This window comes from Mirounga leonina, unplaced genomic scaffold (assembly GCF_011800145.1).
Source record: "Mirounga leonina isolate KUSES-001 unplaced genomic scaffold, KU_Mleo_1.0 Mir_173, whole genome shotgun sequence".
Lineage (NCBI taxonomy): Eukaryota > Metazoa > Chordata > Mammalia > Carnivora > Phocidae > Mirounga > Mirounga leonina.
Genome location: NW_023270447.1, coordinates 5515393 through 5531013, shown reverse-complemented (window position 1 = coordinate 5531013; position 15621 = coordinate 5515393). Strand labels below are relative to the sequence as shown.

General features: G+C 38.1%; 1 long non-coding RNA gene across 2 annotated transcripts in view; it reads left to right on the top strand.

Annotated features, from left to right (window-relative positions):
• The window catches only part of LOC118019068, a 159917-nt gene that overhangs the window by 71646 nt on the left and 72650 nt on the right, over window positions 1-15621 (top strand). Inside the window, exon 2 of one of the 2 annotated variants that reach the window (XR_004681545.1) lies at window positions 11919-12052. This is a non-coding gene — a long non-coding RNA (uncharacterized LOC118019068). Of the gene's footprint in view, window positions 1-11642; window positions 12053-15621 lie in introns of those variants that run through there. The other variant, XR_004681546.1, reaches the window with a different exon arrangement.

Below are 15621 nucleotides of genomic sequence, written 5' to 3'. Positions count from 1 at the left end.
TATTAAGAGAGAAAAGGTGTGTGCATGCATGTGTGTGTGTGTGTGTGGGTGGGTGTGTGTGTGTTAAATGGAGTTGTGCTGCAGTCTTCTGGAACAGAAGGTCTGATACCTCAGAAGAAGAATGGATTGTGGGACAGCATTTAGGTTGCCTGTTTTGCCTCACTGCACACTGTCCTGGGTAGATCATTGTTTTCTCTTCCCTCATTCCCAATAAGAGTCAAAAAATTATGACACTAACCAAATACCACCATAGTTATGGCATAACAAGCACAGCTGGAATGAAGAGCAACTGATAACTAATCAAAGCAAAGTAGCAAGTCCCGAGCATTCCCTGTGTTATCTTCCACTCTCTCCAAAAATGAGGGCTGAAGAATTATACTTCAAGAGAAAATTGTTAAAGAATATAATGTGTGGGAAAAGAGAAATGGAAAATATGAATGCTCAAATAAGAGCTCTCTACCTTAGGTTGCATCCACATTTGACCCCCACATTCTAAATCTACCAGAAGGTGTGTCTGCTAGGACTTGGATTTTAGCTTTTCAACCGGATTACACATTAGCAGGCAATGTAGCTAATATTCCTGTAATACAAGAGATAACTAGCTCATTGAGAAAGGTAAAAACTACAATACAAAGATAATTCAACAATCTATTTGGAACCTAGATGTAGTACCATAAAAAATATAAGAACACTAAAGACAAAGAGAAATTTTTAAGTTGAGTATATTGCTAAAAATAAAGACAAATTAGATTGGCAACGAACACCTCAAGAGCAAGACTAAGTGCAAAAGAGACAATGGAGTGATATTTAAAAATATTTAGTGAAAAGAAACTTTGACTCTGAACATTATATCTAGGTAAATTGACATTGAAATAGATCAGTCTATAGCCAGACCTAAGAATACAAATCTTAAGGTTTGGCACACAGAACCATCTTTGAAAACAATCTTGGAAAAACATAAACAAATCTGGGGGTTTGCTAAGGGTGTGAGGTAATTTAGTAAAATCTACCATTATTTTATAAATCAATCCAAACCACACTATAGAAGTAAATGCAAACAATGTAAAATTATAAATGATAGCCACACAAAGGGAGTAGTGGAAGGTGGGCAGCCTAGAGGAAATGGTCTTATTTGGACCAAGACCTAAACATTGTCAAGCTTAGGAAGTTGAAAACAAACAAACAAAAAATAACATATTTATAAGATTTATTCTATATAACACTATAGAATGTGTAACTTCCATGATAACAAAGAACCAACAAAAGATATGCAGGAAAGAAAAAAAGGGAAAAATTACATATGGCAAAAGGCTTAATATGACAACAACTGAAATAAATTAAAAATTTTAATTTCACCAATTAAAAGCAGTTAGCTATCATACTGAATAATAACAGTATCCTACTACACATTACGTATAAGTGATAGATTAGAACTAAAATGGTATAGAAAGTTGAAATTAAAGTAAAAGGAACCAATATACCCCACAGGTATGAATTAAACACACATTAAGTAAGCATTTCAATATCAGAAAAGAAACAGAAAATATACATACACACACATACACACACATGCTCACAAGATAATGCAAAGTAACAGTAAAAGAAAAATGATCAAAACCTAACAACATAGCCTCAAAAGATATCAAGAGAAAAACTGACAGAACTATAATGAGAAATTGGAAATTGAGAGTGGCTTTTTTCATATTGTTTTGTTTTTATGGAGAAAAAAACCCAAGGTTCATCTTCAGAGAAATAAAATACAGGTGGATTAAAGCTTTAAATGAAGGGGGGGAAATGTAGAAAAAAAAATATGGGTGATAGGAGAAATTTCAAAATACTTCTGTGACCTTCTGATAGAAAAGGACTTTTTAAGATTAGATCCTAAAAACAAACCCACAAAATAGCAGCCACCAACAAAGATGTATTTGACTATATCAAATAAAACTTTGTACTTAATGAAAGACAACATAGATAATGTAAACAAATGAGCTATATACTTGGAGAAGATAATTGCAAAGTCTGAGAGTAAAAACATTAACATTGGGAATATAAGTGGAACTCCAGGGAAATGTCAAGAAATTTATCAAAATCCAATATAAACATGGAAAAAGAATCGGAATAGGCCAATTTCAATGCTTTCCAGAGAAAACAAATTAAAGTACATGTGAGATACAAGTCTGCATCCACTAAACTTGGCAAAAATTAGAAAAAAAAAAAAAAAGATAATTCCAAGTGCTAGAATAAGGGCAGATAGAAAGCTTTACACACTGTGGGTAGAAATATCCTGGAAATAAATCTGATAAGATTTAATGAAAACCAAGTTAAATATCATGTATCCTAGAACTCATTAACCTCACTCCCAGGAGTACACCCCAGATAATAAAATATATAAATAGTCACTTCAGTGTCTTATTGGCAATGGTTGCCTACTGAATCAGGGTGCCATCTCTCCACCTCTTTCCTTCCCTTCAAGAATCTGTCCTGGCACTGGTAGATCTGTGTTTTTGTTATTACAATTAAATGGTAATGATCTTAAGGTCATCAGGAGGGTTAGCACAGAGTCTAGGAACAGGATCAAACCAGTCGAAAATTGGGTCATGGAGGCTTGTTTGGAGTTTGTGCCTTCTGGCATTTGACCTTAGTCTGAGGATCAAGCAGTGCCTGTAAGCAAGGCTAGAAAACTGGGTTATTATGGCTTGTTCATGAGTCCCTGGTGATAAGCTCAGACAGAGAAAAACGAATCCAAAACTTAGATGAGTCTGAAAACCAAATTTCAAAGCATGTGAAGAAAAGTAATATTAAAAAGCCAATAACATTGGTAACCAAAGAAAAGGGATATGATAAAAGCTGAAAAAGAAGATTCTTCGATGAATATGCTTAGAATTTCTCAGAGACAAGATTGTTCTCCAATATTTCCTCCCCCTTTCCTGAAGAAGTATTTTAATTCTTCACTCTAATGAACTCAGATGTGGGTGATTTGCCTTTGGGGGGGAAAAAAAAGCATCTCTCTCTTTTTTTAAATCCCTCTATGAGTCTCTTGATCGAAAATTTCCTGTAATATCTATTTATCTATCTATCCATTTATTACTAAAATTATCCATTTTCTACCTACCTATCATTTACATCTATATAAATATTTGCATGCAGATACATTTCCTGTGGTTTCTCCATAATAGTCCTGTTTTTCTTTCACTAGAAACCAAATACAGTTCTATCTTATATATTATAGCTCTTTAAATATTTGTAACAAATATCATGTATCTTTGTCTTTCATTCTATCAATTAAATATCCCAACCTCATAATTTTTCCTTATGTGGCATAGATGTCAATGTCCTCACTATGATACTGACCTATTTCTCCAAATGTTTAATGTGGAAATCCTAAAGCTGAGGAATCAAACTTTACATGGTTGGGAAAAAAAAAATGTAAAACAATTATAAGCCTGGAACCACAACAAAACTCACTCTTGATACTCATTTTCCTTCATGATTATTTAAAGAAACATCACAAAAAATATGGTCCAAGCAAGATCAGAACAAAGAAGCTGGAGTATAATGGGAAAAAAAATGTTATTCTTAGTCCAAAATCTGGATGGAAATTCCATCTCTGTGCCTCCCATGAGCGAGGTATTTGACCCTGATGAAGCTTGGTTCACTCAGCCTTCCTATGAGGATTCAAAAGACTTACTTCCATAATAATTTATGGCGTAAGGAATTATGTAAATAAACTCAATGAGTGCCACTTCAAAATGTTTGGAAATAATGATGAAATGTATTTTAAGAAAGCACTACCAAACTTTGAATCATACATTTTGACAAAATAAATATTTAAGTGCAATTCTGACAAAAGTGTGAACTATGTTCTTCCAGTTGGAGGGATTATTTTTGAAAAGACATGTCTCAGCAGCAGTCATTTTCATCTAGCTCATGTGGATTAACCCTTAAGGTGGGCCCCCCCAAAAATCTGTATTATTTTTCCATGGTTATTCTTCCCAGTTCTGATGTTTTCTGTATGATATATTTAATTGAATGGGACTCAGTGATGGGAGAGAGGCAATATTTTGTAACCGTGGTTGACAGTTTGCAATTGATGGGGAGGGTTCCTCAATAAAAGAGAAATCTGGAGCTGGAAGTCAATAAAATAAAAATGTGAGAAGCATGAAGACTTCACTTATATAAGAAAATCGCTGATTTTTATTGGAACTGGAAGGAAAATTACTATTCTAGGTCTGAGAGTGTCATGTAGTATCTTGATCCATCATGGTTACCTGAAAGGGATCATTCTTTAAATTTGTATAGACATACACACCATGAATATATGCAGGAATGTAATAAAGCAGAACATAAATGAGCGTGGGCATCTTCAGAATTCTGGGAGGAAAATGCTGTTGCTCAAATATGACAACCTGTGATTGAATGTGTAAGTAACAGTCAATATTTTGCCTTTAGAAATAGGTCATTACTGGCTCATCCAGGGAAGCAGAGAAGGATTTTAGGTTGTCAAGTCAAAGAACAATCTCAAAGTCCCAGCTTCTTGAGTTAGCAGGACTTGATCACTCCCTGAAGGAGAGACACTTGACACACTGAGAGGGACACGCTCAGCCATTAGGGCGCCTCTGCAGACCCATCCTTGACTCCGCATTGGAAAGATTGGCAGCTGCTTGCCCTTTCAGCCAGGAGAGAGAGGAAAAAAAAAAAAAAAAGTGGCTACAGCAGCCATTACAATTCTCACTGCCAGGGAAAGGGACGTAGAGAATTCGAAATGGGATAAATAGGGCTGGCACTACAACGAAGATGTAGAGTATTAATAATGCACCAGGCAACTTCCTCACGATCTCCCTAGCCTTCCATCAAAAGCAACTGAGACTAATTAAATCAAGCCAAGTATTTCAACGGACACATAAAAGGACTGGTCTAGCTATGAATTCTTTTCTCTGTTTGATACGATTAATGTTGCATTGTACTACAGAAGGCCACTTGGTAAGTGGTTAAACCATGGTACCTTTGGCATTTATGAAAGACTTTTTGCCATGTTGCAATGATGCTTTTAAGGCCTGACCACACAGTATTGAGTTTGGCTTTGATAGTGCCCTGGCAAAGGCTGGCTGGGGGAAAAGAGGGGAATATTTTTCTCCAGCATGTAGTTAGCCCTGCTAACTACACATTTGTTCAATTTCAGATCAAAGAAACCATCCTGACTTACATTCCCATATATTTCTTTTATAAATGTTTAACGAATTCTGTCAACATAAATGCTCCATGTAGATTTTATTATTACTGTTACTTGATTACTAGTTCATAATCATATAAAAGCTCATACTTTGTATTAAAAAAATTCTTCCACGTGTCCTCTTAATATCTTACTTCCACTCCAATTTTAAAATAAATTTGCAATCTTTAGCAATTCATGTTACATAGAATGCTACCTATATTGCCACAAAAAACATTGTGAAAGAACCATATGTACCTTAAGTTTTTCAAACCCGTTAGGTTTTTGGCTTTTGAGCGATGTAGGTTTTCAGCTCTTGAGCGATGGAATCATAAGGGGTAATGCAAGCATTAACAATTGAATGTGATTTCTTAACAAATGAGTTTAGAGAGTAGGGAATGCTTAATTTAAACAAATTTTAACGAATGTTATAGGAAAAGAAAAAGAGATGTCATTATAGAATGTATGTGAGTACCACTGCCACAAAGACAGACTTATATGAGATTCTATTTCTCAGCAATGCTTCCTTTCAATGACATCATTTTCAACAAGGCCTTTTAGTTTAAGTTGAACTATCTCCAAATTTGTATTTGTCGCTATGGGTCCTCTTTTTTTTCTAAACTCATTTACGAAAGCTAAGGATGGCCATCCTAATTAGTCTACAGGGTAATAACTTTTCACGCATAAGAAAACTATTCATAATTTTTAAGCCCAGATAGATGAAAAATTATTTAAATGGAAAGTGGTAAATTTAGTGTGAAAAAAACTTAGCAGAAAGAATTCCGATTAGCCAAGCTTGCATTCAAATAATTAAGAGCAAACCATTCCACACCGTGGAGTGGAAAGGTGAGATAAGAGGATGTAGCATTCTTTTTTTTTTTTTTTTTAAGATTTTATTTATTCATCTGAGACACAGAGATAGAGAGAGAGAGAGAAGAGAGCCTGAGCAGGGAGAGAGGCAGAGGGAGAAGGAGAAGCTGGCTCCTTGCTAAGCCAGGAGCCCTATGTGGGGCTCGATCCCACGACCCTGGGATCATGACCTGAGCTGAAGGCAGAGGCTTAACCATCTGAGCCACCCAGGCGCCCTGAGCATGTAGCATTCTTAAATATTTATCCCTCATTATACTATTCATTATTTAACACTTGCTAACACAGTACACAAGTATGTGTAATAGTACTTCTATCTCCCAGACCATAGCCATTGTTATAGCCTCAAAACAAAAAGCAGCATTCAGATTGGTTTGAAAGAGTGAACTCCAAAACATCTATGTCTGCGCATCATTGCGTGGCTCTTGTTAATGGAGGTCATGGCAGGTCATCTTCAAAGGTACTGCAGGATTCATCAGGAATGTGTCTACTTGCTGTACATTTCTAAGCATTCTCCTGGAAAATTTCTGGTTCCTGAGTGCCCCGTCTTATTTTAAATGGAAACAATATATCTGACCTAGTTTCGAGTACAGAACTTATATTCAACTAGGTTTAAGCTCCCTATCTCATCATCTGCCTCCTTGCTATGAGCTGAGACTTCTAGTAGAGCTCATTATCCAAAGGCTTCCTTCCAGGCATTAGCCCACTCAGGTAAAGTGGTCATTATTTCCCAAGGATCAGCGTTACTTTCTGAGTCTTTTTTTCAAAGCCACATTTGATTATAAGGATAGCAGTCCTAACAATTTCCCTCTCACCCATTTCTTCTTCCTGTGCAAAAGGCCATTGGTGGGACAGTCAAGGCTGAAGAGAACTTTTGTTCTTAACAATTTTAAAATCTAGGACAAATTGTCAGGAAAGTGACTCTATAAAAATTGACAAAATAAATTTCTCATGTGTCATATGCTAAATAGAATTCCAAGACTGCCAGCATAATCAGGTTTGTTTTATTCAAATGCTTTTTGTGGGGAGGATTTGTAAGTCGAGGATAAAATTCTATTTTAAGTGTTCTGATTACACAATATTAACCATAAGGATAAGGGCTCTGTTGTATTTACAATATCACCGAAGAATTGAAAGACATTATCAACTTTTATAGAAATGTGTTTATATATGTATAGAATGCATATTTATACAAACAAATATAAGAACTTCTCATTTTAAGGTGATCTATTGTTGTTGTTGTTGTTGTTGTTGTCATTTTGTTCAGATCATGAGCTTTGATCCAGTTTCTAAAAGTAGCTAAATTCATGCATTATATCTTCTCATCTTTGTTGGTCATCACGTTGACACTTTTAATTCCCTTCAATTGATTATCATGATTCAAGTTCATCTCTTTCCAACTTATAATTATTTCAGGAAGGATTCTGTGAACTGCCTATTTTGCCAGGGAAAAAAATTCAACTTTTGATTACTTTCTTTTATTTTTTTATGCTAGAGAGCATCTGAATCTTCCTTTAGCTTTGCTTCACTGCTTTCCAGAGCAAACTGCCAAGACCCTCCCATTATCATTCACCTCCCTAAACACTTCCATATCATTTCTCCTGTGTGTACTTTACCAGAATTACAGAACCAACCAATTTAATCTCTGATGCTTGACAGTATATTTCACAGGTTGGACTCTCTTTTATGTAATACTTATATATGTGGATTGATCAAATAAAATATTTAGAAAAGACTAGTTTTATAAGAGGAATTCTGATTATACCAATTTATACCATATAGGTCAGGCACATACTTTCATATTTATATCTCTATCTGCCTGTCCATCTATTTATCTGTCTATCTAGATAGAGACAGACAGATACATACATACATACATACACAGATACACAGATACACATGCTTTCTTAGCTTGCAGCACATTGAGTAAATTTGCCCATGTTGCAGCCATTTGCTTACCTGTCTTTAAGGTATTTTAAGCCATCGTGTGTCTTTCTGTTTTTGTAGCATAATTCCTTTTGGTTTATAGCTGAATAAATAAAACATCCCATCACTTAAACCAACTCTTAAAGTTTGCATTACCAAGATAAGGATGTGGTGAGGATGTTGTTACATAGTCAATCACGGTTTTAGTGGGAGCTAAATAATAAATATTACTGCACTCATATCCTCTCTTTCCTAATATTTTACCCTTCCTTATTTGGCAGTTACTGGCAGATAGGAGACAATTAATATATATTTGAAAAGCAACTGATTAAATTGAATACTCTCAATTGTTTAAAACATCACCTTACGTGTTCTCATCTGTGTTGAACTAAAACCTTTCATCATTTACTGGTCCACCAGTTACATTCTTGTTTAAGTTATTCTTTTTTTCCATTATAATCAACGTAACACTGGTTCTGTTTTATTTTGGTTTTGTTTTGTTTTTTTGTATTACGAATTTTTATGGCATTGTGAAACCCACTGAGAGCTCAATTTAGTAATTGAAACTGTTCTATTGTTTGGAGACTTCTACCTATCTTGTCAATTTTTGTCCAGATAAACTAGCATGTTTTTCTTTGAATATTTAGATGAAAACACCATAAATCATTTACTCATTATTATATGCATCAAACTTTATACAATCCGTAGCCATCATAACTGGTATCAAAACGAATCAGAACAGAGTGAGGAATGGTTTTTCTGCCATTTCTAGGGCATTGTTCGGCATTCCACTTTGCTATTGTCCCCATGTCTTCTTCCATCCCGGAGAAAGTTCCGTCTCCTCCTGCCTGGGGGCGCCACTGCCTCCCCAACCCCATGGAAGTACAGCACACCTCTCCTTTCTAAGGGACTTGGAATTTCAGGGCATGGTCTCTTTCTTCCTTTTACAACTTCTCCCCTTCCGGTTCTTTCTCATCCCGTTGTCGCTTTTCAATACATATATTACTTAAACTTGCTTCAGTTAATTTCTCTTAGTAGCATCTGACCCTATTAACCAAATTCCTATAGTTAAAATACTTTCTTCCCTCAGTTTTCCCTGATCCTTCACTCTCCTTATCCCCCTTCTACTTTAGAGGCTACTTACCAGTTTCCTTTGTTGTTATACATTCTTAAAGGTGAGGGTTGTCCTAGATTCTATTTGGGGAACTCTTTTTTGATTCCACATTCCCATCCATGTGTTCTCTTTCAAGAACCTTCCTTCCAGTTCCAGCTCAATGTTGCTGCTTCTCCATTCTAAACGCCCAGGTCCTCCCTCTCTTCTGAGCATCAAACACATCTATCCAATTGCTTCTCAGACCTCTGACTCGAATGTCCCACAGAACTTAAAACTCTTGTCTGTATCACTTCTCTATCTCTGTGGCTCTCGTAACAAATTATCACAAATGCAATAGCCTAAAGTGACACAGATTTATTCTTTTACCATTCTGCAAGTCCTAAAATCAACATGTCAGCAAGGCTGTGTTCTTTCTGGGAGCTGTAAGAAAGAATTTATTTCCTCGCCTTTCCCAGCCTCCGGCTTTTTCTCACATCACTCCGACTTCTTCTCACATCACTCCGACTTCCGCTTCTGTCGTTGTATCTCCTTCTCAGACTCTGACTTGCCTGCCTCCTTCTTCTTATGATTACATGGGGCCCATCTGTATGATGCAGGTAATCTCTTTATCTCAAGGTCCTTAATTTAATTGCCTCTGCAAAGTCCTTTTTGGCAATCAGGATGTGGACTTCTTTGGGGCCCCAGTGCTTCATCTGCCACAATCTACAACATTGAACCACTTCCCGCCGCCCCAAACTTCTTCCACCACTACTGATTCTCAGTGAATAACACTGCCATATATTCAGTACTTCAACTCAAAAACCTGCTGGGGTCATCCTTGATTCTTTTCTTTAATTTACTTGCTTGCTCCATGGATTCAATCACCAGGTTCTATTGATTTTATATTCTGAATATTTTTTAAAACAATATAACTCTCTCCATCTTCGCTGTTGCTTCCTAAAATCAGGCCACCATCACTTCTTGGCCTTTTAACAACTCTCCCCGCAGGTCACCTCTCATTACCCGTTCTATGTTCTTAAACATGATTCTGATTCTGCCAGTTCACCACTGAAAATCCACCAATGATTCTCCATGTCCCTCAAAAGAAAAATCAAACTTAGCTTATATTATAAATTTAGTGTTTCCATCTTAAACCTTGTCTCTCGTCATCACATCCTTATTTCCCACTTCCTTACTGAACTCAAAAGTTATATGAGCTCTTTCAGCTCCATGTGATTCATGATAAAATCATTTGTTTTGTCTGGAATGCTTCCTCTCTGAGTCATCGAATCATACTGATGCCTGCTACCTATCCTACATGCCCCGTTGTTCATACTATTTACCCCGGAAGCTCTCCTCTCTGTGTTTAGCTAATTGCCACCTTGCTTTTGTTCCCAATGCTCCTGAATTTACCAATTTAGCATTGTAAGATAATTACAGGCTCCTCATCTGTCCCTCTCTTCACATCATATGCTCTGGGAAGGCAGGATCTATGTCTTCCAAGGTTTTAGTTTATTCCTGTGGCTAGCACGGTCTTGTGCAAGGGCTCACTGTGTCCTGTTGAAGAAATGGGTTTGCGATAAACTGCACAATTTCTGAGAGTCACTAACTATAACTGAAGAATTTGATACTGATCAACATTCTCTGAACCATTTAGTGCCATTTCCATGAAACATTAAACATTTAAAATTCTTATTATATGCAGAGAAAATCCAATTCAATTAATGTCTGTGAAAATCATACTAGGCACAAGGCACTGTGTAAGCTACCATCAAATGTATAAAATTCACTTAGATTCCCTGAAAGTACTAATAAGAAAAATCTGCTAGATATAAAAACAACAATGCAATATATAATAAGATGCATGCTATAAGAAAAATCCACATAGATGCACAACTACACAAAAAGGAAATGATTATCATAACATGTTAGTGCACTTAGTCAATAGTTCAGACCATAAAGACCAATGTCCTGGAGGTGGAGCCCAGGATCACCATCAGGAAGATAAAGGACAAGCATAGAGAAGACAGCCCCTGAGGAGAAGAGGCTCATCCTTCCAGGAACACAGAGGGGAGATGGCCACCTTTTTTTCTGACTGTGTCATCCTGAGTCGACTCTGCATTTGGTCCTGCATCTGCAGAAGTGACTGTTGATTCTTCAACCTTGTATTCACAGTGTCCCGTGATGGCATGACTCTGCACTATTGCCATTCACCCAACCTAAGTTTAGAAATTACCAGTTTCAGTAATAGCTGAACCTGTTCAAATGTTAATAAAGGTTTTGTTACATGGTAACAAACAAACAAAGCACCCTGAGGAAATAAAGAGACAGTCTATTATTCATCTTTTTTTTTAAAGCATAACATCTCACTGGGACTTGTTATATATGTATAACAGTTTTATATGGCCCCATGGGGCACCCAGGTGGATCAGTCGGTTAAGCGTCTGCCTTCGGCTCAGGTCATGATCCCAGGGTCCTGGGATTGAGCCCTGCATCAGGCTTCCGGTTCTGTGGGGAGCCTGCTTCTCCTTCTCCTGCTCCCCCTGCTTGTGTGCTCTCACTCTCTCTCTTTCTCTCTCTCAAATAAATAAAATCTTTAAAAAATATGGTCCCATAAATCTTTGATTCCTCTTCATCAAGAAATGGGGCCGTTGTCCCTACATCTTAGATCTAGACAGCCTTGTGTCTGCTTAACCAATAGAGGACAGCAAAAGTGATACTATGTGACTTCTGAAGCTAAGTAATAAAAAGCAACAAGCTTCCTCCTAGTTCTCTTGGAATATTTACCCTCTTGACTCTAATTCTTGGGATGTTCTTTCTCAGAACCTACCTGCCATGATGTAAAAAAAATCTAAGCTACATGGAGAGTGGCCCAGCTGAGACCAGACATTTGAGTAAGAAAGTCTCCTGATTGTTCAGATGTTTGAGTCTTCCCATATGAGGCTCTAATAATCGTGGTAAGAGACAAGTAATCCCTCTGTGCCCTGTCCAAACCTGGCACACGAAATCCACGCATATGATGAAATAGCCATTGTTTTATAGTACTGACTTTGAGGTGGTTTGTTATGCAATAATAGATACTCAGAACGAAGATAGTGGATCAGAAAGTATTTAAAGAAGGAAGCTGGAAAGAAGAATGGAAAAAAAGAAGAAAGGAAGAGAAGGGAAGGAAGGAAGGAAAAAGAAGCAAGAAAGACAGAGACAGAAATACAGAGACAAGATAGAGAAACAGAAAGACACAGAGAAACAGAAAGAAGAGAGAAAAGAAGTTAATTAGAAAAGCAGGACAGGGGGGCGGAGCAAGATGGCGGAGGAGTAGGAGACCTGGATTTCGTCTCCTCAGGAATTCAGCTGGAGAGGGATCAAACCATTCTGAACACCTACAAACCCAACAGGAGATCGAAGAAAGGAATAGCAACAACTCTCTGAACAGAAAAGCGACCACTTTCTGGAAGGTAGGACGTGCGGAGAAGTGAATCCGAGGCGATATTCGGGAGGATAGACGGCGGGGGAGGGGCCTCCGTCGGCCACTTCTGCAAGTGATAGAGCCACGGAGCACAAAATCGGAACTTTTAAAAGTCTGATCCACCAAGGGACGTCACTCTGGTGGCTAAGCGGGGGGTGGAACCCTCCGGGACAGTGTGGTCTCAGGACCCTTGGGTTCACAGGAAGACCAGGGGTGCCTGAGTGCGGCAGAGCTCCCAGGTATCGGAGCAGGGAAGCCGGCTGCAGAGGCGGAGCCCAGGCGCGGGCTCTCAGCTCGGGGTGGCCATAAACCGTGATCCGCGGCCCAGTCGGGCCCCTGCTCCTCCAGCAGGGACCCAACAAGCGGCAGATCCGGGGAGACTCACCTTCCTCCCCCGGGAGGAGCCGCGCGGGAGGGCACCGCAGGGATCTGCTGGGTTTGGAGACTCCACCCGGGTCAGGTGCCAGAGATAGAAACGCGCGGTCACAGGCCGGGCGAGCACGGAGTGCGGCTGGAGACCGGGGAGCCGGGAGGGACTGGCAGCTTTTCTCTGGGGGCGCACTGAGGAGCGGGGCCGAATTCTCGGCTCCTCTGGGGCAGAGATTGGGAGGCCGCCATTTTCACTCTCCGCCTCCAAAGCTGAACGGAAAGCTCGCAGGGAACAAAAGCCCCGGAGAGCAAACCCGAGCAGATTACTTAGCCGGGAGGGGGCAAGGGCGGGGCAATTCCGCCTCCGGCAGAGACATTTGGAAACCACGGCAACAGGCCCCTCCCCAGAAGATCAGCGAGAACAGCCGGCCAAGACCAAGTTTACCGATCAATGAGAACGGCAGAACTCCAGCGCTAGGGGAATACTGCACATAGAATTCACGGCTTTTTTACCATGATTCTTTAGTCTTTTAAAGTTAATTTTTTTTAACTGTCTTTTTTGTCTTTTTATTTCTTTTTGAATTTTTCTTTTTCTCTTTTTCAACCAACATCTTATCAATCCCTTTTTTTAAAAAAAAACATTTTTATTTTTCATTTTTAGAGTCATATTCTATCCCTTCATAGTAGTTACCCATATTTTTGGCTTATATATATAAGTTGTTCTCTCTTTAAAATTTTGAGAGAGTTTCTTCTAACAGATTAAAATATACCCTAAATCTCTAGTATATGGTGTTTTCTATTCCTCTGCCTGATCACATCCTCTCCCTTTTTTTTCTTTTTCTTTTTTCTTTTTTTTAAATCCTCTTCTTTCTTTTTTCAAACAACTTCTTATCATTCCTTTCATAAAATTTTTTATAATTTCCATTTTTACAGTCATATTCCATCCCTTCATCATATCAACCCTTATTTTTGTACATATATAAGTTTTTCTTTCTTTAAAATTTTGGAAGGCACTTTCTTCTAAAAGACCAAAATACACCCCAAATCTAGCGTGTGGCACTGATCTATATACCAGCCTGATCATATTTGATCACATTCTAGTTTTTTTGTTGTTGTTGTTGTTTTGTTTTGTTTGTTTTTGTTTTTATCATCTTTATCTTTTTCTTTTTTTTTCTTTTTCTTTTTTCTCTCTTTCCCTTTCTTATCCCACTGCTTCAGGTCTTTTCTGATTTGTTTAGAGTATATTTTCTGGGGACGTGGTTACTCTGCTAGCATTTTGTTCTCTCATTAATCTATTCTCCTCGCACAAAATGACAAGACGGAAAAAATCACCTCAACAAAAAGAACAAGAGGTAGTACCGACTGCCAGGGACCTACTCAATACGGACATTAGTACGATGTCAGATCTAGAGTTCAGAATCATCACTTTAAAGATACTAGCTGGGCTTGAAAAAAATATGGAAATTATTAGAGAAACGCTTTCTGGAGAAGTAAAAGAGCTAAAATCCAACCAAGTAGAAATCAAAAAGGCTATTAATGAGGTGCAATCAAAAATGGGGGTGCTAAGTGCTAGAATAAATGAGGCAGAAGAGAGAATCAGTAATATAGAAGATGAAATGATGGAAAATAAAGAAGCTGAGAAAAAGAGAGATAAACAACTACTGGATCACGAGGGCAGAATTCTAGAGATAAGCGATACCATAAGACGAAACAACATTCGAATAATTGGGATCCCAGAAGAAGAAGAGAGAGAGAGAGGGGCAGAAGGTATAATGGAGCAAATTATAGCAGAGAACTTCCCTAATTTGGGGAAAGAAACAGGCATGAAAATCCAGGAAGCACAGAGAACCCCTCTCAAAATCAATAAAAATAGGTCAACACCCAGACATCTAATAGTAAAACTTACGAGTCTCATAGACAAAGAGAAAATCCTGAAAGCAGCTCAGGAGAAGAGATGTAACCTACAAGGGTAGAAACATTAGATTGGCAACAGACCTATCCACAGAGACCTGTCAGGCCAGAAAGGACTGGCAGGATATATTCAGAGCACTAAATGAGAAAAATATGCAGCCAAGAATACTCTATCCAGCTAGGCTGTCATTGAAAATTGAAGGAGAGATAAAAAGCTTCCAGGACAAACAAAAACTAAAGGAATTTGTAAACACAAAACCAGCCCTACAGGAAATCTTGAAAGGGGTCCTCTAAGCAAAGAGAGAGCCTAAAAGCAACATAGACCAGAAAGGAACACAGACAATATACGGTAACAGTCACCTTACAGGCAATACAATGGCACTAAATTCCTATCTTTCAATAGTTACCCTGAATGTAAATGGGCTAAATGCCCCAATCAAAAGACACAGGCTAACAGACTGGATTAAAAAACAAGACCCATCGATATGCGGTCTGCAAGAGACTCATTTTAGAACCAAAGACACCCCCAGATTGAAAGTGAGGGGGTGGAAAACCATTTACCATGCTAATGGACATCAAAAGAAAGCTGGGGTGGCAATCCTTATATCAGACAAATTAGATTTTAAACCAAAGACTGTAATAAGAGATGAGGAAGGACACTATATCATACTCAAAGGATCTATCCAATAAGAAGATCTAACAATTGTAAATATCTGTGTCCCTAACATGGGAGCAGCCAATTATATAAGGCAATTAATAACAAAAGCAAAGAAACACATC